Source organism: Sminthopsis crassicaudata, chromosome 2 (genome assembly GCF_048593235.1).
Source record: "Sminthopsis crassicaudata isolate SCR6 chromosome 2, ASM4859323v1, whole genome shotgun sequence".
In the NCBI taxonomy this organism is placed as follows: domain Eukaryota; kingdom Metazoa; phylum Chordata; class Mammalia; order Dasyuromorphia; family Dasyuridae; genus Sminthopsis; species Sminthopsis crassicaudata.
In genome coordinates, this window is record NC_133618.1 from 154,875,858 (window position 1) to 154,899,950 (window position 24,093).

Sequence of the window (24,093 nt, forward strand, 5' to 3'; positions counted from 1 at the left end):
AATTACTATGAATTTCTACCTCATAGTTAATAGACTGACAAATATGACAAAAAGGGAATATAACAGCAGAACACTAGTGTTCTATTAGTGGAACTATGAGAGAGCCAATTCTGGAAAGCAATTTGAAGCTATGTCCTAAAATTCACAACTTTTTGCATACCCTCTGATGCACTAATGCAAATTATTAGGCCTTTATCACAGAAATAAAAGAAGAAAATAACCCATATATACAAAAATTATAGAATATTAATGCTTATTTTAAAGTAGAAATTAAAAGAGGAACCATAAATTAATGAAGAATTGAACAAATATGTCATATGGATATAATGGAACATCATTTTAACATAAGAGATGAATATTGACTTAATATAAGAAAAAAAGAAGGATGATTTCAGAGAAATTTGGGCAGACTTCTGTGACCTCATGAAGAATTACCTAAACAGACTATTGAGAACAATTTATAAAAATAACAACAGTATTACAAAGAAAAACAACTTTAAAAGACTTAAAAAGTATGATCAATAAAATTATCTACTGTGATTCTTGTGGACCAATGATGTATGCAATGATGGGATACAGACATGTATGCTACTCTCCTAAAAGAAAGATGACAGACTAACAGAGAAGAGTTTTATAGGTATTTTTATATGTCAATCATGGGAGATTTGTTTTGCTTGACTATGTAGATGTTTTTCCTTTTCAGTTAAGGAGAGCCAAGGGTTAGAGGGCAGGAATAGTGATAGTATTGCAAAAAATATATATAATCCTTGAAGCATTTTTTAATCAACAGAGGAGAGCAAAAGGAAGACCCGAGGGAAATACAAATAAGTTTGAAAGTTATATATTAGGCTTATTAGATACCTAAAAGAAAAATATATTCTGCAGTAATAGAAACACAATTCTCCTTTTCTTTTATGCTTTTTGTGCATGGAAATGCTAATTCTGTTTGGTGTGTAAATCTAGAATGAATCATTAAAAAATGAATAAAATAAAATAAAAGATTTGATTTGATGACGATTATAATCTCATCTAGGCAAATGAGACTTTCAAATTAAATGACTTATAAGGTCCTTTCCAACTCTAAAATAAAAATATTATATATTTTGTTTAGCAATATTTTTTAAGGTGTCAACATAATATGGGAAAAAGAGCCCTGACTCAAGAGGCAAAAGATCTCAGTTCAAATACTGCCTCTGATACTTACTATCTGCATAAATTTGAGACTGGAACTATAAAATATAAAATAATAATGTTTTGCTGGGTGGTCCCTAAAGTCCTTTACTGCTTTAGATTGATGGTCCCAATGTACTGAAATATATAATTTCATGGGAAGATACCTAACAGATAGGCTGAGAAAGAAGAGAAACATCACATTATACAATTAATTACAACAGCTGGTGTTCATCATTTGTGCTTGAAGAGGTCCAAAATGACATTACTATGTTGGGGTCAAGGTACAATGGGTCCAGCTGTGGCTGATCAGTTCAATATGAGCTCAGAAGATTCTACCACAGGCTGGGGACAAATAGTCCCTTTGAAGATTTGGGATGGGGATGTCTCTAGATTTGTGCATCTCACATTTCTTTTGAACTGCTGTGATTCTGCTTCATTGATAAGAGCACAGTTCCTTCTTTGATGCAGCATATCATGTTAGGTGATTCTGTGCCAGCCTCTCCTATGTCTTACAATCAATTCTGTAGTTTCTTAGAAAGATCTTGCTTTAAGTGTCTTTGCACCACTTCTGACATCTGTTTGAGCACTTTTTTATGTAAGTTCTGTTAGTCTTTTAGGTGAACATGTATTTGTACTTTATCTTTCCAGGCAATCTTCAGAATCTCCCTAAAACAATGGAAGCAATTTAGCTTCCTGGCATGGCACTGATAGACTGTTCAGGTTTCATAGGCATCCAACAATGATGTCAGCACAAAGGCTCCATAGATTTTCAGTCTGGTAGGCAGCCTAATGCTTCTCTCCCACGCTTTTCTCTGGAGCCTCCCAGTTGCTGAGGTAGCTCTGGCAATATATGTGTTAATCTCATCATTTATATAGATATTGCTGGAAAGTGTTTTGCCAAAGTAAATTAACTAACCACAGCATTCAAAATTTCTCTATTTGCTGCAAGCAATGGTTCCATGTAAGGATGGTACAGCGCTGACTAGTGAAGAACCTGTTTTCTTAGTATTAATTGCCTGGACAAAATAATCACACACAATAGAAAATCAGTCCATATTCTTGTTATATCTTAGCCTCAGAGGCCACAGTGAGTGCACTATCATCTATATAACTGGTAGACATAAAGGGGGAAAACTTCATTAATTCAAAGAAGAAATGAACTACATCAATATTAATGACTCCTCCATCATAGATATCTTCAGATGGAACTCTATTGACCATTTGTCAAGGGTGTGATAGAGGAGGTACCTTTTCAGACATGGGATGCAGAATTTCTTTTAACTCTGCTAAGGCAAAAATCCTTTAACTATGGCTTGAGTTTCTGTGAGAAATGAAAAGTGAATGTATAGTAAATTGTATAGTAGCATAAAGCAAGCTTTTTAAAGTTTTTATATTTGCGACCCTTTTTCCCCAAGAAATTTTTTCATGACCCTGAGTAATATAGGTATATAAAATAGGCATACAAATCAAACATTCACTTATAATAAATCACAAATTTATTTTAAAACAATTCTTTAATATACATATAATTTTATCATTTTTTAATGTGAAAGCAAATTTGCATAATGAGATATATATATTTGTTTATTTTTACATAAAGAATTAAATCTTGGTGGAATATTTGATACCTTTTATAGCTGTCAAATTTCTCACACAAGTCCCACATTCAGTTACACAGCCCCATAAGAAGTAGCAACCCATAGTTTAAGAAACTTTGGATAAAGTACTAAAGAAAATTGACCCACAATTCTCAAGAATAAAATTTTTGTTTGAAGATCAAAACAAAAATATTAGTTTGAATTTTTTGTTTGGTGTTGTGAATAAAGCCCTGGCTTCACAATCAGAAAGGTCCGAATTCAGGGCCTGCCATAGATGTATGTGTGTATGTAATAAACTGGGTAATTCTAGCCAAAGCACACAAACTCACACAAATCTTTTAAGAGTGTTAAGTTGGAGAGGATATGCTATCCTGCATTTGAAGAGGAAGTTATCTTAATGAGAATTTCTTATACCAAGGAAATCCTTGGTCCACCTAAAGAAAACATAAGTTTAATGCAAAGTATGCCACATTGAAAAAGCCATGAAAGGCTCTTCTCAGCAGAGCAGTTATTTAAAATGAGGCACACTTGCATTAAAAAATAATACACAGAGTTAGTTATCTTATCTGGCCTCAGGCTCAATATGAGGCAGTCTTCCCTCTGACAACATCTGGTACATTGGCTAAGAAGGAAACAGAGGCTCAACGAGAAATCACAATCATTGCTTCTTCTCTACTGTCCATAAGTGCATTAGCTTCCAGTGCAGCTGGTGTTTAACATGAAAAACTTAGGTCTCTGGATCACAATCATAATATACTCCCACCTGTTTGCAGTCTGTTTATAACTGTTTACAACTAACCTCAACATTTTTGGCCTTTTCTTGAAATTTCCACTGGTCTGGTCTTCTTCAAATTGAAATGGAAGGAAAGAAGGGTGGAAATGGGGTGGGTTACTTGAAAACACCAAGTAAACAATAAGCAACCAAAAGCTCCTATCCTATAATGTAAAAGACCAAATATTCACCTAATCTGGTCTTTATGTCCCTACAGTATACAAGAAGCCACCCAGAAACTATGGAATGGGGTGTGTGTATGTGGGGGATGGGAATAGGAAAGAAAGTGCTGAATAGCTAGTGAGCTGACAAAACTGAGAATAGCTTTTATATTTCATATAGATGTGTCACCATATGTAGCTACTTAAAGAACTTTGTACTCTTTTTTTCCTCTGAGAGATTTTATAAATGGAGCAGATAACTCATTTTCCAGGTGAAAAAACTATGACTTAGAAAGGTAAAGAAATGAAGCAATAAGTTAGGGAAGAGCTGTCCCTGAAATCTGTGCTTCCTTATTCTAAATCCAATGATGTGGTTTTCAATCTCCTCTTCTCTTTCTTCTCCTGTCCCTCTGCCACTGAATCTTGTCCCATTTGATTTTTTTCTTTCCAGTCCATTTAAAAAAATAATTTGGAACGGAGTTAAGCTAGTCAACAAGCAATTATTAAGAACATACTATGTGCAGCTATGTGGCATAGTAGAGAGAATGCTAGCTTAGGAGTCAAGAAGACCTTAGTTCAAATGTGGCTTTAGACACTTAATAGCTGTGACCCTGGACATGTCACTTAATTCTGTTTTCCTCAATTTCCTCATCTGTAAAATGAGTTGGGAAAGAAAATGTCAAACTAGTCCAGTTCCTTTGCCAGGAATTTCCCAAAAGGGGTAACAAAGAGTCAGATACAACTAATGACATAATGACAACAACAAATGTACCAGGCACTGTGCTAAGTATGGACAATACAAAGAAAGACAAAAGACGAGCCCATCATCTCAAGGAGCTCATAGTTAAATAGGGAGGCAATATGCAATTAGCTTTTTACAACAAGCTATTTGCAACATAAATTGGGGAAAAATCAACAGGAAGATCAGCAAAGGCTTCTTGCAGATGATGGGATATTAGCTGGGAATGGAAAGATGGAGATGAAATAAGAATTTCTTTATAACATAAATTTCTGTTATAAAGAAGTTTCTTTATAACAGAAGGAAGTTGGTCTTTAGTTTTAGATATTAAATCTTGTCTTCTTTCTTTGTAGTTTGGCCCCTAAAGTGTATCTATAATGTATGAGTAGCCATAGAATTGAAATCCATTGAATAATGATCTTTCTGGCCAACCTTAGGTTGAGTTGCAGCTCCTTATAACTTTGGGGTCAAATGGAGGGTTTCTATCCAACAATGATTTTAGAAATTATTCCTTGCAAACTTCTGTGTTTTAATTATTTCATGAATTGTCGGGTCAGCTGGAAATCTCTTAATCTTCCTTCTTTCCACCCCCCAAGTATTGCCTTGGCTGGATCTGATTATCTCCTTGTAGCCAATTCTGTGGGCTGAGAGACCTGGAAAGATTTCATAAACTACAATCCTAAGGGATCAATTCTTTTATTTAACTCTCTTTTTTATATAATCAACACATGGCCAAGTATATTGTAACACTGGTTAGTCTGATAAAAACCTTATTTTAACCAACAGATTCTTTTCCAGACTTGAGAATCCTCAAATTTTAGAACTGAGAGGCACCTTAAAGACTAGTTCAAAATTTCCATTTAATTAATAAGAAAACTGAGAGCCAGGGAGGTAAGATGAATTGCTAAAGTTTCAAGAGTCACTTTGTTTATAAGCTATATGCCTTAAACATCTCTAACCAAATGTTTGATGACAGTTTATTGTCATGTTCTGCTGCATTCAATATATATGAGGTGGAGTAATAGGAACACAAATAGCAAAGCTTTCTTTGTTTAGTTCTCATTTTCTTTACTATATAGGACAGACAGAAATGAGATAAATTGTGACAAAATGTTTGTCAGGTAAATTAATCCAAGTATTAATTTTTTTATTCTCTGGATGAAGAAACAGGTTCAGAAAAAATAAAGTTTTGCTTGGTACCACATATTAGAATTTTTAATGCTTTAAGATATAAAATTAAATGTTATTTAATTTTATCCTTATACCACTCCTGAGCAGATGTTATTATTATTCTTTTACAGATAAAGAAACCAAAACAGTCCAGTTAAATGATTTTCACAGGGTCACACAGCTGGTAAATGTCTGAGGACAAAATTGAACTTAAATCTGACTCCAAGTGCAACGCTCTAAGTACTAGCTGCCCTGTTAAATAAAGAGTTGGAAATAAGTGTTGGGAATGAAATTTATTTAAAGTTTCCTGGTCTCTCAGTGGATAAGACAGCTAAAGAGAAAAAGATGTCCCTATTAGACATTATAGATCATTTGAAAAATTAGGAAGAAACTGTGGTACAAATATTTCCAGAAAAATGTCAGGACTTGAGGGAAGAAACAGTTTTCATTTAGTATTTTTGTTTTTTTTTTTCCTTTTCTTTTCTTTTTTCAAAATTTCATCCCCCAAAGCCTGAATATAGTGCCTTTCATGCTAAAGAAATTCTTGATAATATTTTTATTAAACTGAAATGAAATGAAATAGCAAGGAGGGGTGAGGGAGGTCTAGAATGGTGCTTTCTATAGATCCCAGTGAGGAAGTCAGAACAACAATATTTTAGTACTTTACAAATTGAAATTGAAGTCTGGAGGAGTATGGCAAGAGTTCAGTTCAGTGATATTTTATGTTTTGTCTACCAGTAATGAAAATGTCATTAAAGCAACAATATACCTATAGGCAGAGCTCCTTTAAGGGTATACCCTTAAAGGAGTTCTGCCTTCAACAGTGAAATGAATTCTTTACTTTTCAAAAAGATGCATCTAATTATATATTAGTGAAATGTGAGGATTAATTCTAATCCTAATACACTACACTAGTTTTTTTAAAAAATAATTTAGTATTCCATTTTCCTGGTTACATATGAAATTAATTTTAACACTAATTTTAAAAATCTTAATTCAAATTCTCTCCCTTTCCTTCCTTCCCACCCCTCTCACTGAGAAGGCAAGCAATTTGATATAGGTTATACATGTGTAGTTATACAAAACATTTCCATATTAGTCATGTGGTGAAGGAAAACAGATTTAAAAAAAAACCCAAACCCCAAATCTCAAGAAAAATAAAGTTTAAAATAAGTAAGCTTCAGTCTGTATTTGGACACCATCAGTTCTTTCTCTGGGGATGGATAGCATTTTTTTCATACTAAGCTCTTCATAATTGTCTTGAATTGCTGAGAATAGAAATTCACATCTAAATATCTTAAAATATTGCTGTTAACTTTGCACACAATGCATTTCTCTTTGCATTAGATCATATTTTCCAGGTTTTTTTGAGCGCATCCTGCCATCATTTCTTCTGGAACAATAGTATTCTATCATACTCACATATCACAATTTGTTCAGCCATTCCCCAATTAATGGTCATCATCTCTATTTCTAATTCTTTACTACCAGAAGAGATCTGATCTCTCTCTCTCTTTCTCTCTCTCTCTCTCTCTCTCTCTCTCTCTCTCTCTCTCTCTCTCTCTCTCTCTCTCTCTCTCTCTCTCTCTCTCTATCTCTTTCTCTCGATATTATGTAGGTTCTTTTCCTTTGTATTCTTTATCCTTTTTGGGATACAGTACTAGTGAGGGTATATATCATTCTAATTCTACTTTTTAAGGAGTTTTTGTACTCAGTAAATTTTTATGCCTCTCTTTCCATTTGTCCAATTTTGCTTTTTTTTAAGTCATTCTTCTCCTCATTGTTTTTTTTTGTAACCTTTACCATTTTTTCTTTACTATTTTTTGTATTCTTTACTAAGATGTTGACTTGTTTTATGTGATTTTCTTGCATCAATGTCATTTCTCTTTCCAATTTTTCTTCTACTTCTTTTACTTGATTTTCAAAAACTTTTTTGAGCTCTTCCATAGCCAGTGTCTTATTCTTATTTTTCTTGGAAACTTTGGATGTAAGATCTTTTGGCTTTGTTATTTTCTGAATATGTGTTTTGATCTTCGTCACCATAGTAACTTCTTAAGGTCACAGGTTTTTTCTGTTTGCCCATTTTCTCAGCCTATTTCTTGACTTTTAAACTCTTTGTTAAAGTAGGGCTCTGTTTCTAGGGTGAAGAACACCCAAGTTTCATGAGTTTTGTCCTACTATTTGTGATACAATTTTCATAGATACTTCTAGGAAGTTCTAGGAACTGTAAATTTTCACTTCTTCCAATGTGGTATTACCTAACAAGAGCTGGGTTTATTAATCTCCTGGCCTATGCTCTAGCAACCACAAACACTCTTTTCTCCTTTGGAACTCCATTGTGGCTGCAAATTCTGTTGAGAGAAATTGTCTCTCTGGGATTGTCACCAAGACTGCCACCTGGATTCAAGTATGGACAAAGCAACAGAGTCTTGACTTACTATTAGCTAAAAGGCTCCTTTAATCTCCTTCTGACCAATTGTTTGATTCTCTTACCATTTGTGGATTGCTGCCACTGGTGATTTGGTGGCTCCCAATACCTGTTCCTGATTTGCTGGGCCTGGGTCTTTGTTCGTGCAGCCTGCTTTAGACTGTGATCCACTTTCACTCAAGGGTGACAGAGTTTTCCTGCTGATCTTCTAAGTGATCATTTGATAGAAAATTATTTCATTCCATTCCTTTGTGGGTTCTGCTTTTCCAGGAGTTGTATTATAACATTATTTAGGGGTGTTTAGAGGATTCTTTTCTTAAGTCATCTTGGCTCTGCTCATATCACAGTGTTTTTGCTGCTTTGAAGGGCTGGTACTCTTGAACTCTTGCCAGATTGCTCATTGGGTTACAATCAGGTGCCAAGGATTACCTCACTCTCCCCTCTCTGCTCTATTTACTTACACCCAGCACAATGGCTTTCTCTTCACCTTTATTCAGAGATCATTTTAGGTATCTTAGAGTCTGTTATACCACCCATTTCCATATGGGCTCACTTATCTGAGCACTACTCATATGATTACAAGGAAAGGAGTGCTTGGGGATGCTACTAACCCAAATTTATGCCACAGGATGGAAATTTTAATAGTATTTCTACCATTAATAAGATATTGCTGTCCTCAGTGCAATCTTTTTTCATTGGCCAAAAGAGCATTATCCTCCGAGATAGAAATCTCAGTTATTTCAGTTTTGCCACTAACTGTATGATCTTGAGTAAGTCACAACCTCTCTGGGCCTCAGTTTCCTCATTTGTAAGATAAATGAAAAGACATTTAGTAAGCACTGTCTATGTCAAGCCCTGGGCTAACTGCTGGTTATATTAATGCAAAAAGTAAGACAGCCTCTGCTCTTAGAGAACTTATATTCTACTCAGAAAAAAAAAGAAAAAGAAAAACAACCAATATGTAGGAGTCAGCACCAGAGCAGATGGCAAGTTCTGTGGTCCTCCATTTTACTGGAAGAATTGTGGTCAATGGCTCTCTGCTCATTCAAGTAGTATAATTAGATGATTACAAAGGTTCTTTTTAGTTCTACAAAACTATATATTTTTTTCTAGATCAAATGATATCTCCCTCACATCAATTTTATTAAACTTATGACTTCTGAATGTGCAACAAGAAAATGGTATTTACACACATATATTGTATCTAGGTTATATTGTAACACATGTAACATGTATGGGATTGCCTATCATCAAGGGGAGGGAGTAGAGGGAGGAAGGGGATAATTTGGAAAAATGAATACAAGGGATAATGTTATAAAAAAATTACTCATGCATATATATTGTCAAAAAATTTATAAAAAAAAAAACAAAAAAAACATGACTTCTGTCTCACTATCTTCTCAACTAGACTGTGGGTTCCTTGAAGACAGGAACTTTTTCTTATGCTTTTAAGTACCTCCAACAAGATATGTATATTGTTGGTCATGCTGTAATCTGGGATTCATAGATTAATAGGGTTTAGTACACCTTAGATAGCAGCTAGTCCAGCTCCCCATTTTACAGAAGAAAACACTAAGACCTAGAGAAGGGAAACATCTCACAGAGCAGCCAATGAGATTGTGCCTGGGAAAATTCTTTCATACACAGTATCATAATGATTACAATGTAATGCTGAAGAATAATTGTAGTTGTTGCTCTCAGTGGAAAGGGGAGAATAAATAGAGAAACTAAAGATTGATTAATCATATAGTTGAGTATTCACAGAAATTACTGAACCAAAGAACAGGAAATAAAAAATTCTGACAATAATTGGGGTAAAAGTTCTAACTTGATCAAGAAGAATAATATAAGAGAAGAGCATTCGATTTGGAGTTACATCATACACATTCACTCCCAGATTTGCTGTTTAGTATCTGTATATCTGTAGGCAAGTTATGTTATAGAATCATAGAAGAGTCATTATGGAGTCATCTAATAAGTGCTAAATGAATGCTTGTTGACTGATTGACTTCCCTAAGATCATACAGGTAATACATAGCAGAACTGGTGCTGGAATTCTTGCAACAATCCAAATACAGTATATTTCTAATATGTCATACTATTTCTCAGTTCTTCATGAAATTAGGACTTTTATCTATTGCATTATCTATATTGGGCCTCAGTTTCCTTGCGTGTAAAATGATGAGGTTAAATCCAAATATCATTAAGGTCTCTTTGAGTTCTGTGTGCTAAGAGCCAAATAAACAAAAGCTCACCTGAAGCATTCCAGAAAGAAAGTGAACTAATACTGATATTGTTCTATAAGGAATCTGTATGCATTGGTAAGACAAGTTGATTTCTGTAAAGCTCCTAAAGCAGCTTTTCTCCTGGATCCAGTGAATTCACTGGTCAAGGCAGCTCATTGCTAAGGAATATACAATTGCAGCTGTGATGGTTTGGAACTTCCTTTACACAGTTTCACTAGCTAAGTATTTTCTCACTAAATGTCATTATTTTCATTCTTTTTCCAGGCATTTTCTAATCCTTCTTGGCCAATGTTTTGATATCATGCCTTTGTGTCTTTCCTCCCTTAGGTAATAATTATTACCGGTAGTTAATATTTATTGGGTACTGACAATCTATTAGGACAGAGTCTGCTCTCAATTTATAAAACAAACTTAACATCAACAGTGATTCAAAGAATTCTATTAATTCAAGAAAAGTTAGTTGTGTTCCAAAATGAGGCTTACTGATATGGTATAGTTATTTCTCAAACTGTTGTAAAAAGTCAAATAAGGGAAACTTTTAAGAACTCACATAATCAAGAAACAGAAGGATTATTTTTCATAATAATGATATGGATTCACACTAGAGCAATTATTTAATATAATTAATTTTCTTTAAATTTTGTTTAAAGTTGACTTTAGAGTAAATTTCTATAAAGCAAAATTTGTTTCCATTTGTTTCCATTTAAAAATAAATATATGATGAAACTGGAATAGTGTGTTTGCAAGAGATACTTAAGGAAGGGACTAGACTTGATAGACAGAGTACTTCAAAGATTGCTTCTGTGCTTCCATTTCCTTGCTTGTAAACTAGGGGATTAGACTCACTGATATTTTAGGTCCCTTCTAGATTCAAATGTATGATCCTTTTAGTAGATAATCTCTAACTTCTATTCCAGTTGCAGATCCTAGTGGTGGTGAGTGGATTAGAACTTTGTCCAGAGATATTTTCACTCTACCAAAATGTCTCTGATTGTTTAGTTTCTAGTCGATGAAATAACAGTTAATTTAATATGAAATATTTTTCAAATAAGCAAGAAGAAACTCATTCCCTATCATGGTTAAGAAAAAAAATTTTTTTAATCAGAAATAAGAGGAAACACAAATCTTTCCTAGATGAGAAAATTCCATCAACTGATAGAGGTATCTTCTCTGCAACACATGGTCTTAGAGAAATGCCTGGAACATTGAGAGGTTAAAAGAATTGTTTAAAGTAACACAGCCAGCATGTATCAGGGGCAGGATTTTAATTCAGATCTTTCTAGTTCGGAAGAGCAACTTTCTAACAAATATACTATAGCTACCTTCTTTTTATTAAGATGCTAAAATAAGATCCATAGTTAGGGAAGGAGTCCCTAGTTAAGAAAAATAAGAAATGGAAAGAAAAGAAAGAGAAAGAACAATGGAAGAAGAATAAAAAGAAAAAGAGATAAGATTGTGCTGTGCAGTGACCTTGACCTTTTCATTCCTTTAAAAGTCACAATGCAAAGTCTGAGTGACTAAGGTCCTAAATAGATCATACTCAGTTTTCATAATTTCTGTATGTGCATTGAGGGATTTCATGGCATAAGACAATTTCCAGAACATCAAGAGATAACTTATTTTTATTTGGTCATAATAATTTTTCCTCATCCACACTCAGTCAAGATGCTTGTTAAACCTTCAATTATCATAAATAATTGCAAAACATGCTTTATTTCAGAACCCTTCCAACCATTGGTAGGTCTAACTCTAAACTCCAATTTGGAAAAAAAAATTCTGGGTAGAGTCAAAGAGTGGTTGGAATTTCTGGCTCATGTATTAGTTTTGCTAAGAACATCTCTATTAAAACTGAAATTTATCCGTTGATACCTTCATCTTCTTCTTCTTCATATATACCTTTTCCCTCTTAGTGGAATCCTTTCTCTTGACACATACCTCCCTCTTCCACTCAATATTAACTCATTAAAATATCTGATGAACAAATTTATGCTATAATATACATTTTCATAATCCCAAGAACTCTGGCTTCCAGTACTCAGAAATCTCTGACCCAAGCACATCTCAGAGTATACAAAAAGTCTCCAAAAAATGGTTACTAAGGACATACTTGTCACCTTAATTTCTGCTTCTTATTCTGGAGCAGTAATCAAATTAATGTTACTTTTCCTTTTGGAAAGGATGGTCACTTGATGGTCTTATGAATGTAGTCTCCTCTCCCTCTCTCTCTCTCTCTCTCTCTCTCTCTCTCTCTTCTCTCTCTCTCTCTCTCTCTCTCTCTCTCTCTCTCTCTCTCTCTCTCTCTCCTCTCTCTCTCTTTATGTCTCTTTCTCTCTTTCTCTCTTTTTGTCTCCTCTCTGTCTCTGTCTCTCTCTCTTGATCTATCTTTTTTCTCTCTTGCATTTGTATCCTTCATGTACAGTACAATGCTTGTCAGAGGGTGCATGCTTAACAAATAATTTTTTTCATTCCTTCATTTATTGATCTGTCCATCTATTCTCTCCCTCATTTCCTAGGCCTTCGGGGTTATGGTTTAAGACCTTAACTTAAGACCTTCAACAGCTTAGATTTCAGCTAAGCTTTTCCTGTAATTTGAAGATATTTCCCTCTGAATTTGTTCTTCCTTGCCTACTCTGGTTATCTCAGGTGGAAGAACCACAATGAATGACATAAAATTCTCCAAGGGCTACATACACACAATGTGGAAAAGCTGAAAGAAACATAAACAGAAAGGAAATGACCCAAATATCCATACTTCTCAGAGACACTGAGGTCTTTCTTGAATCTCTTGATCTCTATATTATGAAGCTCAGTCAAGAGTGCTTGCCTAGAAGTCTGAGCTCCCCTCTACTTTTATTTATCAATCAAAACACCTATATTAAGGATTTACTATGTAGGCACTATACCAGAGGCTGGGGATATTATATATTAAAATAGGAGAACAATAACTCTCTCATTTTAGTGGGCAGGAAAATAGGAATACATGATGTTCACAAATTACCATGAGAGTTGGGAAAATAGATGCATCTTTCTTTCTTTCTTCTGCAACCTTCTACAACCTTTTTCCCCCTAGAAGATTGTCTACAAAGAGAAGGAGAGATATAGGAAGAAAGCTTCAGAGGCAAAGGGAAATTCAGCATCAGGGCTGTTGGCAATATTCAATGTCCCACAGATCAATGGCTCTACCTTTTTTATTGAGTTCACAAAAATGGTTAATAAGGCATGTTATTTTCTTACTAGGGGATTTAGTATGCTTCAATTCAAGGAATAAAGTGCCAATGGCAGAATTTTCATGATGATATAAAGGAGCAGGTGGAAAAAATATTTTGGTAGCTTTGGAAAGAATTTTCTGTAATCATGACACTTGGATAAGGATAACACACTTCTTGCCTTGAACATTGTTCAAAGTGAGGGACATTCAGGACAGGAGGATTTGATTAAAATTTTTCAAATGCAAGAATTCTGTCTAATTTTGTTTTTGCACACACAACTTATTTTATAGTGCTTTGTACACAGTAGGTGCTTAATAAATGTTGATGAATTGAGTATTGCAGAAGTGCTAAAAGTTAAAATGTAAAATGAATTAATTGGACTCCTTCAGGGGTCCCAAAGCATTTGTGGATAAATTTAAGAGGGTCTGAGAATTTGAGACTTTTTCTATCTTAATATATCTCAAAAGGGAGGACAGACAGCTTTTTCATATTTATTAAGATATGAGATCATATTTCAATATGATTATTATCCCTTGTAATCCTATGCATTTTATTTCATATATTTAAAAACATACTCTGATCAGAGATCATTAGGTTTCACCAAATTGCCAAAGGGATCCAATGTTAAGAGAGGGCCCTTAGACTTTAATGATCTCTGTGTGATCTCTAAGAATTTATATGTAAAGTGTGGTAGGCAGGGAAAGGTCCTATTGTGATGAAGAGGAGAGGGAAAATAAAGCTCAGTGAGATAATAGGGGAAAGAAAAGTTTGAGGGTGGAAGCCACTTACCCTCAAACAAGAATTTTATCTCTTGGCTTTAGGATTTTTACTAGCTGACTCCTCTCCATGGAAAGCTCTCTTTCCCCATGTCCACTTACTGGTTTCCTTAGTTACTGTTAGTCCCAGCTAACAACCTTCAAAAGGAAACCTTTTCCAATTCTTAATTCTCATGTGTCTCTTCTCTGAGTTATTTCCTATTTATCTAGTATTGGTTGTTCTTCATTCTCAAAGAGAACCAAATTGACATTACAATGTTGGGTCAAGTACAGTGTCTAACTGGCTGATCAGACCAATGTGTACTCAGAATACTCTATCACAGTTTGGGCACAAATAAGCTACATGAACATTTGGAGTGGAAATGTTAAATTGCTTTTTGCAATTCTGAATTTGAAATCCTACTCTAATTTGGATTTTACTGCTATATAATTTTTTATATGTAGTTGTTTACATGTTATCTCCTCCATTATATACTGAGCTTCTCAAGGGCAGAGATGTTTTTGACTTTTTTTGAATCCTTGGATTCAGGACAGTATTTGGCACATAGTAAGTGCTTAATAAATGTTTGTTGTCTCACTGACTTATTGGGTGTGTGATGAGGAGCAGAAAGGAATTCAGGTCTTACAAGTAAAAGAAAATCTGACTGGAGCAGATAATAGCAACAACAAAACAAATCCATAACCACTGAGAGGGGTTCCTCTTGAGTTTAGTGGGATATTCTGTTTTTCTAAAGTATAATCGTTTTCTGTGAGCAGATCTCTTGGGGAGCTTCTGGAGGCAGCCTTGGCTTTAGTTTCAGTTCAACAATGCCCAAAATGCAGCCAGGAGTTAAAGTCCAGATCCTATATTGTGTCCTTAAAAATCCTGAATCTTTTCCTGGGGCCCGGCTAGCTTTAGTAGAGGCCTATCTCTCTTCTTGGCTCCCGAGAGCTCTTGTCTGAATGTCTCCAAATCCAAAGGTTAGTCCTTCAGCCTCCAGCCTCTCGTCCTCCCCAATGTCTCTAGACAGCACAAAGGTAGACATGGGAATGAATCTGCCTCTGCCTCTCAGAGTGTGGGATTATGGGTTTCCCAGAAGTCAATCCTAGTTGTGAATCTCCTCCCAGAGAGTGGGCTTGTGGGAGCTCCTTAAAAGTATGCTCTCTAAAAGGTGTGAATCTCTTGGAATGCTAGTAAATACATTACTGAACTAGAGAATTGTTAAGTACCATGCTAAATTAGATAATTATATCTATTCCAGTGATTTAGCACCTTGTAAGAATCCTAACAGTTTAGATTACAATAAAGTAGAGCTTGCTCAAATTAGAGCTGCCAACAATGGATTATTTTATCAGCTAAGTTCCTCATAATTATATGCCTTTCAAGCAGAGACTATAGAAGTAAGTCAGGGCTAATGTAGGAGTTCACCTTGCAGCTAGGAATGGTCTCTAAAATGATTATGCTTTATGATTCTGCAAATTGAGTCAGATCATAAAGTGAAAAAAAGAGTTGAAATTATGTGGCTCAGAATGGTGAGAGGTCACCATTTAATAAAAAAAGCTGAAGAGATCTCTAGGAACAAAGCAAAAGTTTATAGTACGTTTTTACGAGTTGGGTGTGCTATCCGTTGAGCAGGCAATCCAAGGGAGAAGGCACTTTCTGAGACAGGTTTTACACTTCAAATAGTCCATAACACAAACACCCTTCCCATTACTGACCATCATCCTCATTGGCTGAGGGTTTCACATTCTCAACACGGGCAACTACCCAAGAAATTGAACTTGGCCAATAAGTACATAGTTGCCCATATTTGATTGAAGTAGAGAGAGAATGATGTCATAAGAGGATAGCAGGAAGGATATTTAGGTATGCCCTTGAGTCAATGCTCAAGGACTTTCAGGCCTACTCCAACTCTGAAGTAGATGAAGCCTTACTCGACTTTCACAATTGTCCTGAGAGATCTCACCTCATCTCGTTCAAAATGAAGACAACTAAAGGACTGGGCCTCTGTTGTCTACCCCACACAAAGTAGAGTCAATATTACAGGATAATAGAGTAGTTGCCTTTAACATGTAAATTGTCTGGGAGCCATGCTTGCAAAGACCTCCTTATATCTTATAGACTGAATTTCATATCATTTGAGTAGCTCTTTATCAAGGTTGTCTTTTCTTCCCTGGTTCCTTGCAGGCCAGGGCAACAACCTACCACATACAAATTATTCTGTTATAAAGGCAACATTTTTAAAAAGCCTTTCCCAAAGTATCTATTCATTATGGTTTTCCATGGATAGGGCAATGGGATTGAGAATGATAAATAGTAGAGGACTAGATTGACCTCTTTAGTTTGGTCCTTGTTGGGAAATATTCAGTGTGGGATAAGACAAGAATGGAATAAAGGAACCACACTTGTGCATGTAGTCATTAGTCAAAATCATCAGAAGCATAAGGGGATAACAGATTTAGACTGGGAGATACTGTCCTGAAAAAGATCATGTACCAGTCAATAATAATGATGATAGCATTTTTAGAGCATTTTAAGAGTTTCAAAGTGTTTTCCTGTCATCTCAGTGAAATTTCTCAATATCATTGAGAGGTAGGTACTTTTATTATCCCCATTTTACAAATGAGAAAAACAAGACTGAATTACTTACCTTTGGTCTCACAGTTTCCAAGTGTCTGAAGTAGGAATTATAAATCATATTTTCTTGACTCCAAGTCCTACATTCAGTCTATTGCATCACATAACTGACCTGTCTTTATGACATAGAGTTTCCTCTGGAATGGCCCTATATTGCAAGAATTAGTTTTACCCATGTAGTTGATCCATAGTGTTACACCACAAGTCCTAGTGTGGTGTAGTAATTTCCTCCTACATTTTTAGGACCAAAGGTCATGATCTGAAAGGCTTTCAGCTCTGTAATTCCTGTTCTCCATTTTCCTTATTACTTTGGCAATGCCCTTTCATGAACTGTAGGTAGGTTTCCAGAATGTTTCACACTATATCTCAGTCATTTTCTCACTATCTACCCCCTACTTGAAGCAGCACAGTTCCTTCTGACTTCCCTTTTCCAGCTTTGGAATAATAATCAAATGAATAGTGCCATTAAACCTAGAAAGAATATATCAATTGAATCCCCTAGATAATGACTTTCTAAATCAAAATAGCTTCTGTAGGTACTACTCCTCTAAAATTCTCTCTATTAGAATGTAAACTCACACACACACACATACACACACACACACACACACAAAACATATCCGTCCCCAGAAGTTAATACTGATTTTTACTTGTTAAGGATGTTTTTAAACTCTTCCACACTACAGGTAATATGGGCAACAGAGAGATTTGGAATCTGGAGACATGGGATCTATTTCTGGCTCTGGCCCTTTCTTGTCATTTATGACAAGAATAAGTTATAGACTCACTATAGGAGGAATTGAAGCTTTTCTATTGCTATGCAAATCTTAAAATTGATTGCCTGTGCAGCAGTGCTTTCTTACTGATAGTCACCAAATATTACACAACATCCCGAAATTCATGCAAACACAGACGAGATGGCATGACTCCAGAAAGGAATCTTTTAGAACAAGAGGAAGTCCTATACAAGCTGAAGTCTGTGTAGGTCTGGGCACTTAAATGATGAATGGCTTCTAACTTTGCAAAGCAACACTGAATGCAACCAAAGGAAAGTGGAATTTAAAAGTCTTTGAAATAAAATTTATAGATGTCCTCAGCTGAAGAATAGGAAAATAGAGACAATAAAATAAAGTTAAATCATTCCACCTAAGAGTAGAAGGGCAGAGAGCTTACCTGAAGTATAGAGAGATGAAAACTAAGATATAGTGTTAAAAAGACCTAAGTTTGGGGGCATCTAGGTGGCGCAGTGGATACCAGCCTTGAATTCAGGAGGACCTGAGTTCAAATCTGTCCTCAGACACTTAACACTTCCTAGCTGTGTGACCCTGGACAAGTCATTTAACCCCAGTCTCAAAAAAAAAAAAAAAAAAAAAAGACCTAAGTTCAAATCTTACCTCAAATACACACTGATAAATAGCTCCTGGCAAGTTACTTAATCTCTCTCAATCTCAAAAAAAAAAAAAAAAGCTCATATAAAAGCTACTTGTTTTTATCATCATAATTATTATTAATCTTCAAGTTTCTGAATTGGGAAAAAATGCTCTAAGCATTTTACTTGAGTTATAGCTGTAGATGATTAAAAGAACCTTCTCACTCTTCCTGCCCTGACCTGTTCCAATGTCTTCCTGACCTTTTCAGAATATACTAAGGATAAAGCTAAATTATTTGACTAAAACAAAGATCAAAGTCAGATTTCAGAGGTTTGCATAAGAAAAAATGAGAGGCTGATAACTGCTTCTCCCTTTTGCACAATGAATAGTTTTGACATTAGGATGGGGTATAGATAAGACTTGAATGATATCTACATAAATATGTCCAGTGTCAACCTAGGTGGGGTCAGCAAAGACAGTGTTTAGGTCTGCATGGGAAAGAGTGAATTAGCAGCTGTTTAAATTTAGAACATCAGAACATAATTTAGCTTTGTTTCCAGTCAGGATCCTACTTTGATAAGTTGTCTTAATCAAAACATTCTCTCCCTAAGATCCATTTGAAGAAGATTATGATTAAATAGATCTCTTAAAAATTTCTTTGGTGTTAAGAGAAGGGGAGATAGGGGAAAAAAAGATTTCTTGGCATAGTTTAGACCAGAAGAAGTTTAAAAATCTGCATTTGCCTAAATCTTCCAAAACAAATTTTCAATTCATTCAAATTTTCAATTCATTCATGACTTTATTGTTTTTTTTTTCACAATTAATTTAAAACATTGTACATTTAGGAGATGGGAATAAAGAAGGGAAAAGAATTATTGCAATTCTGAATGCTTCTCTTCTTACTGAAGCTCTATGCATAAAAGACCTTGTGTGATCATAGTCAATCCTGCATTTGGGTAGATAGCACTCTACCAGTAGATCTTAAAGACTTACATGGTAGATATCCAATCCATCCTTTACCACTATCTCCAGTATTCCCATTCTTCTTTTCCCTGTTGCCTGCTGGAGCAGTTAGGTAGTAAAGCACTCAACTTTGAGTAGGGAAACTAAGTTCAAATCCTGCCTCAGGTATTTACTATCAGTGTGACCCTAAACAAATCATTTGACTATTCTGTGACTCAGTTTCCTCATGGTTAACGGGGATAATAATAATTTTTACCTCAAAAAGTTGTTGTGATGAGAAACTAAGAATATCTATAAAGTTGTTTGTACATCTTCAAGCGTTATATAAATAGCTATAATTATCATTATTTCTACTAGGGAGGGAGTAGCAGCTGGCTTGGCAATACTTTACTCATCATCTTTCCATTGATTTATGATCTCAAAGCTTTAAAGAAATGAATCATGCATGCTCTTTATCTAAAAGTAATCAAGGGCTCCTTGTCCTAAATAGATTGTGTCTTGACCAGCAAATTGTCTTCAGGGCTCATGTGATTGCTTCATAATCAGTTCAGCAATGGTGATCCCTTATATAAAGCAGAGGGATGCTCCCATTTTGCCAAAGTATGATATTATAGGTGTAGAATGTCATATATATTGTTTGACAAAATTGATGTATGAATTGGTTTTGTTGAACTGCTTCTTAATCTTTTTCTTTCTTATCCTTTGCTATAAAACAAAATTCCCTGAATAGAGGTGGAAAGAGAAATGTATTCAGAAGTAAAGATCTCTGAAATTAAACATATATGATTTGCTTCACATGGCTGCTCTTTATATCTCTATGCCAATAGATTACTTGGAATTATATGAGATGATCAAGGCATCAGTCTGGTATTATGAAAAGAGCCCAGACTTTTGGGATGAGAAATGCAGAATTAAAAAACAAAAAAATGTCAATGAAAATGTTGCAGGAAAGGAAAAAATAGGGATAAATGAGATGATCTCATGGTCTAATTCACTTACCATGTGTCTAGGTCTCATCAATCCTGTTTCTGTTTATGGCTTTGCCATTTTCTTATAAGAATCAATGTGGAAATAATACTGCCTCTGAGTAAGAAGACTTGGGTTCAAATTCTACCTTAGATGCTTGTTAGTGACCTTGAAAAACATACTTAACCTTCTTGGATCAATTTCTTCACATGGGAAATAAATGAGCAGATGGCATCTCAGTCTCTTCTAGTTCTAAATTTATAAGCCTAATAGTATCTTCAAATTCACACCATCTTATTTAAGGACATAGTCCTAATCTACTTGGGAAGTAGAAAATATTCATAATGGAAATATTAATAAACAGTGTTAATAGTTAATATTTATATAGTGCTGAAAGGTTTATAAAGCTCTTTTCAAGTGTCATCTTATATTGCCCTAAGAACTTTGTGTGGTAGATGCTATTATTATTCTTCCCATTTTATACATGAGAAAACTGAGGCCCAGAACATTTGTGCCTTGTCCCAGGTTATAGAAGAATTTTGAAATATGATTAAAAATGATAAAAAGAATATAGAATTATGACTCAGAAAATTTAGGTTCTGACACAAACTGTGTGACTTTGGACAAATAATTTAACTTCTTTGGGATTGTTTGCTTATCTATAAAAATATATGGACTAAGATTTGCCATTTTTGTTGGCTCTGTCATTGGTTACTAGAATACTCAAATGAAGACAAGGATCAAAAAATTTATCTCTGACCAAATGGACAAAGTAGGAGGAATTATTTTCCAGGAAGATCTCAGGATCTTGGATTCAGGAATTTCCCCAAATGCTATTGTTTCATTAAGTCTTTGGGATTGTTTTAATATACTGATCATAGGATTACTACTACTACTACTACTACTGGACTATAATGTATGATTTGGCTCCAAAAGTCCTGCCTTATTTGTTAGGCTCTGGGGTTGGTAACACTGTTATTTCTAGTTTGAATCACTGATTTTTTTTTTTCTGAGAGAAATCACTACAATCTTCTTTAGTCTCCTCATTTTAGTTCATTTCCTTATTCTCTAAAGCTAGCTTTGGACTTGTCAATAGTGAGAATACAAGACTTACTTAAAGATCTCTGAAATTAAACATATATGATTTGCTTCTTTTGGCTGCTCTCAATATCTCCATGTCAACAGATTCCTTGGAATTATATAAGATAATAAAGGAATAAGTCTGGTACCACAAAAAGAGCCCAGATTTTTTGGAATGAGCAGAACTGGGTTCAAACCTCATTTCTGACAGTTATTATTTGTGCGAATGCAAAAATGTGTCTGGGTCTTTTTTTCTCATCTGTAAAATTAATTTGTTTCACTAGGTGATCTCATAGGTCATATATATGATTTTATCTTGTATCATTTGCTATATGTATCACAGTGTACCATAAAGAAGTAGAAACTTGAGAAATGCAATTCTCATAATGCAAATTGAAGCTAAAAATGAGTGAGTGAAATTTGATGATATAAAATTTCTATTCTAACTTCAAACTTCTAGGAGGTCAGAATTTCTATTACTGGTTTAAGCCCTCCATAGCAGTTTCTGGGACTCTAATAGTACTAGGTTTCTCCATCCAATTGCTCTTTTTGTTGAAAATGGATTGATACTTCTAATATCTGAGGCCTTGTAAGTACTAATCCATGTTCCAGGTTTCTCCAAACATAAGTCCTCTTATTTTCCATCAGGTATTCTTACTTGTTGACATTTCTAAGTTTTCTGTCATTCATAAAATATTTGGATCTCCAAAAACAATTGGACCATGGGTACTTATATAGGTTACATAGAAATTTAATAGTTTTATCAAGGCTAGCTATTTGTACAGAATTTGAATTGTCTTAGAATTGCCTAACAAATACATATCATAATCTAGCATACATAGGGTACACCAAAGTCTTTTATCTGTTTTAAGCTATTAAAGCTTAAATATTTAGCTTAAATAATAAAATTATTATTATTAAACTCATTACTAAATTAAACATTTGAAAGATTAGGGTTTTTTTTTTTCATTCTTGAAATAACTTTTGGTTTATTTAGACATGGCCTATATATAAATGTGTATATTAAATGCTGATAATCTAAAATAGTTTTATTTTGGGGGAATTTGAGGAATATCTTATATAGAGAGTTGGCAGGGGCCACAGAAGCAATTTTATCCAATTCTTTTATGGAAACTGAGGTCCAAGAAGATAAGGGAGAGGGAGAATATAAGCACTTATTAATCACATGTGCCAGATACTGTCCTTTGCAAATATTGTCTCATTTGATTCTCACAACAATCCTAGGAGGTAACATGCTACTATTGTCCCCATTTTATACTTGAGGAAACTACAGTAGACAAAGATAAAGGCATTTTCTCAGAGTCACAAAACTAATAAGTGTCTGAAACAAGATTTGAACTCAGTTTTTCCTAATTCCCATTTCCTCAGAAGCCATTAAGTTCAATCCTTCTTGTTTTACAAATAAAAAATGGGACCTCTGGCAGGTTTTACTTTTGTTGCCCATACTAAAGTGCATCAGAAGTCAAATTTGAACAAAGGTCTTATGGCCAGAGCTGGTAAAATAAATAAAAAATGCTTGCACCAAAATGGAGATGATCATAAGACTAATAGAAATAGATTTATAGAGGAAATAACTAAAGTCACTGGGATGCATGATCATATTCTGGCCTAGTATTCTATTCTGATTTGTCTTATGTTATATAAGTCATAAGCCCTTTCTCTTTGTTTCTGTCTCTCTGTCTCTGAATCTGTCTTTTTCTCTCTGTCTCTCTCTCTTTCTGTCTCTGTCTATCTCTCCATACATAAAGAAGTATTTTAAAATAAATTTTCTTATCTTTAGTTAATATTTAAGACACAGCAATATAGAATAGCAACTAGAGTATAGGGCTTGAATCAGGACAAGTCTTTGAATCCTGCCTCTGATTATTGTTAGGTATCATGGGCAAGTTATAAGCAAATTATTCTACTACTTGGTTCTTACTTTCTTCATTTAGAGAATAACAATAACAATACTGGTAAGTACATATTCCAAAAGGTTTATGTGAACATTAATTCATACAATATAAAGAAAATGTTTTATGAACAATCCATAAAAATAAATTGTTATTATTATTACCTCCTAGTAAGAGGAAAAGTAGTTAGCACCTTTCTATAATAGTTCCAACAGTTTTCTCCACTTGGCACTAGGACTCTACGAGATCAGCTATTTCCTTTAGTGAGTATATTCCTTCACCCTACCTTTACTCCTCTTCAAGTATCTTTGCCAGCAATGATAACTGAGAAGGCCTGGAACCTATCATAGGCTGCAGACCTGGAAGTACTCCAAGACATGTGGAAGAAGAATGAACAAGTCACTATTTAGATTCTTTGAAGGGCATCTGGAAAACAGGCATGATCTTTACAGGCTGCTGGAAAAAAGGAGGAAAAAGAATACTTACATATGAGAAACAGAGTCAGATCCTCCAAAAAGGAAAAATTGCCCATGTGGTCACATTGCCCAGTCCCTGAGATCAGAAGAAATATATCCTGGCTTAGTGCCTTATGGAAATGCCATTCTGCTCTACAAGTCCTCTTAGCCCCACCAAAGTGAGCTCATGCAAAACTAATTCCTCTAACCCTTTTGCACTATCCCTGGGTGTGGCAATGAGTTCCAGAAAAGTCTGGAACTTAGGCCAAAAGTAATTAATAGTGACATGGCCAGGAAACAGCAAATGACAAATCTGTTTTGTTATTTTTATTTTTTGAATCCTAAAAAGATGAGTGATGGGAAGAAAAAGGTGAATGAAAAGAAACAATAAGAAGGTTGAGATGAAGAACAGGAGAAATAAGACAATGAGTTCACTGCATCCTGACAGAGCACAGGT

At 34.7% G+C, this 24,093-nt stretch overlaps 1 long non-coding RNA gene across 1 annotated transcript in view; it reads right to left on the reverse strand.

The window, feature by feature from the left end:
- The window catches only part of LOC141553292 (uncharacterized), a 32,897-nt gene extending 9,080 nt beyond the window's left edge, over positions 1–23,817 (reverse strand). The window contains exon 1 of the long non-coding RNA XR_012485376.1: positions 23,668–23,817. This is a non-coding gene — a long non-coding RNA (uncharacterized LOC141553292). The remainder of the gene's footprint in view (positions 1–23,667) is intronic.
- Between the last annotated feature and the right edge of the window lie 276 nt (positions 23,818–24,093).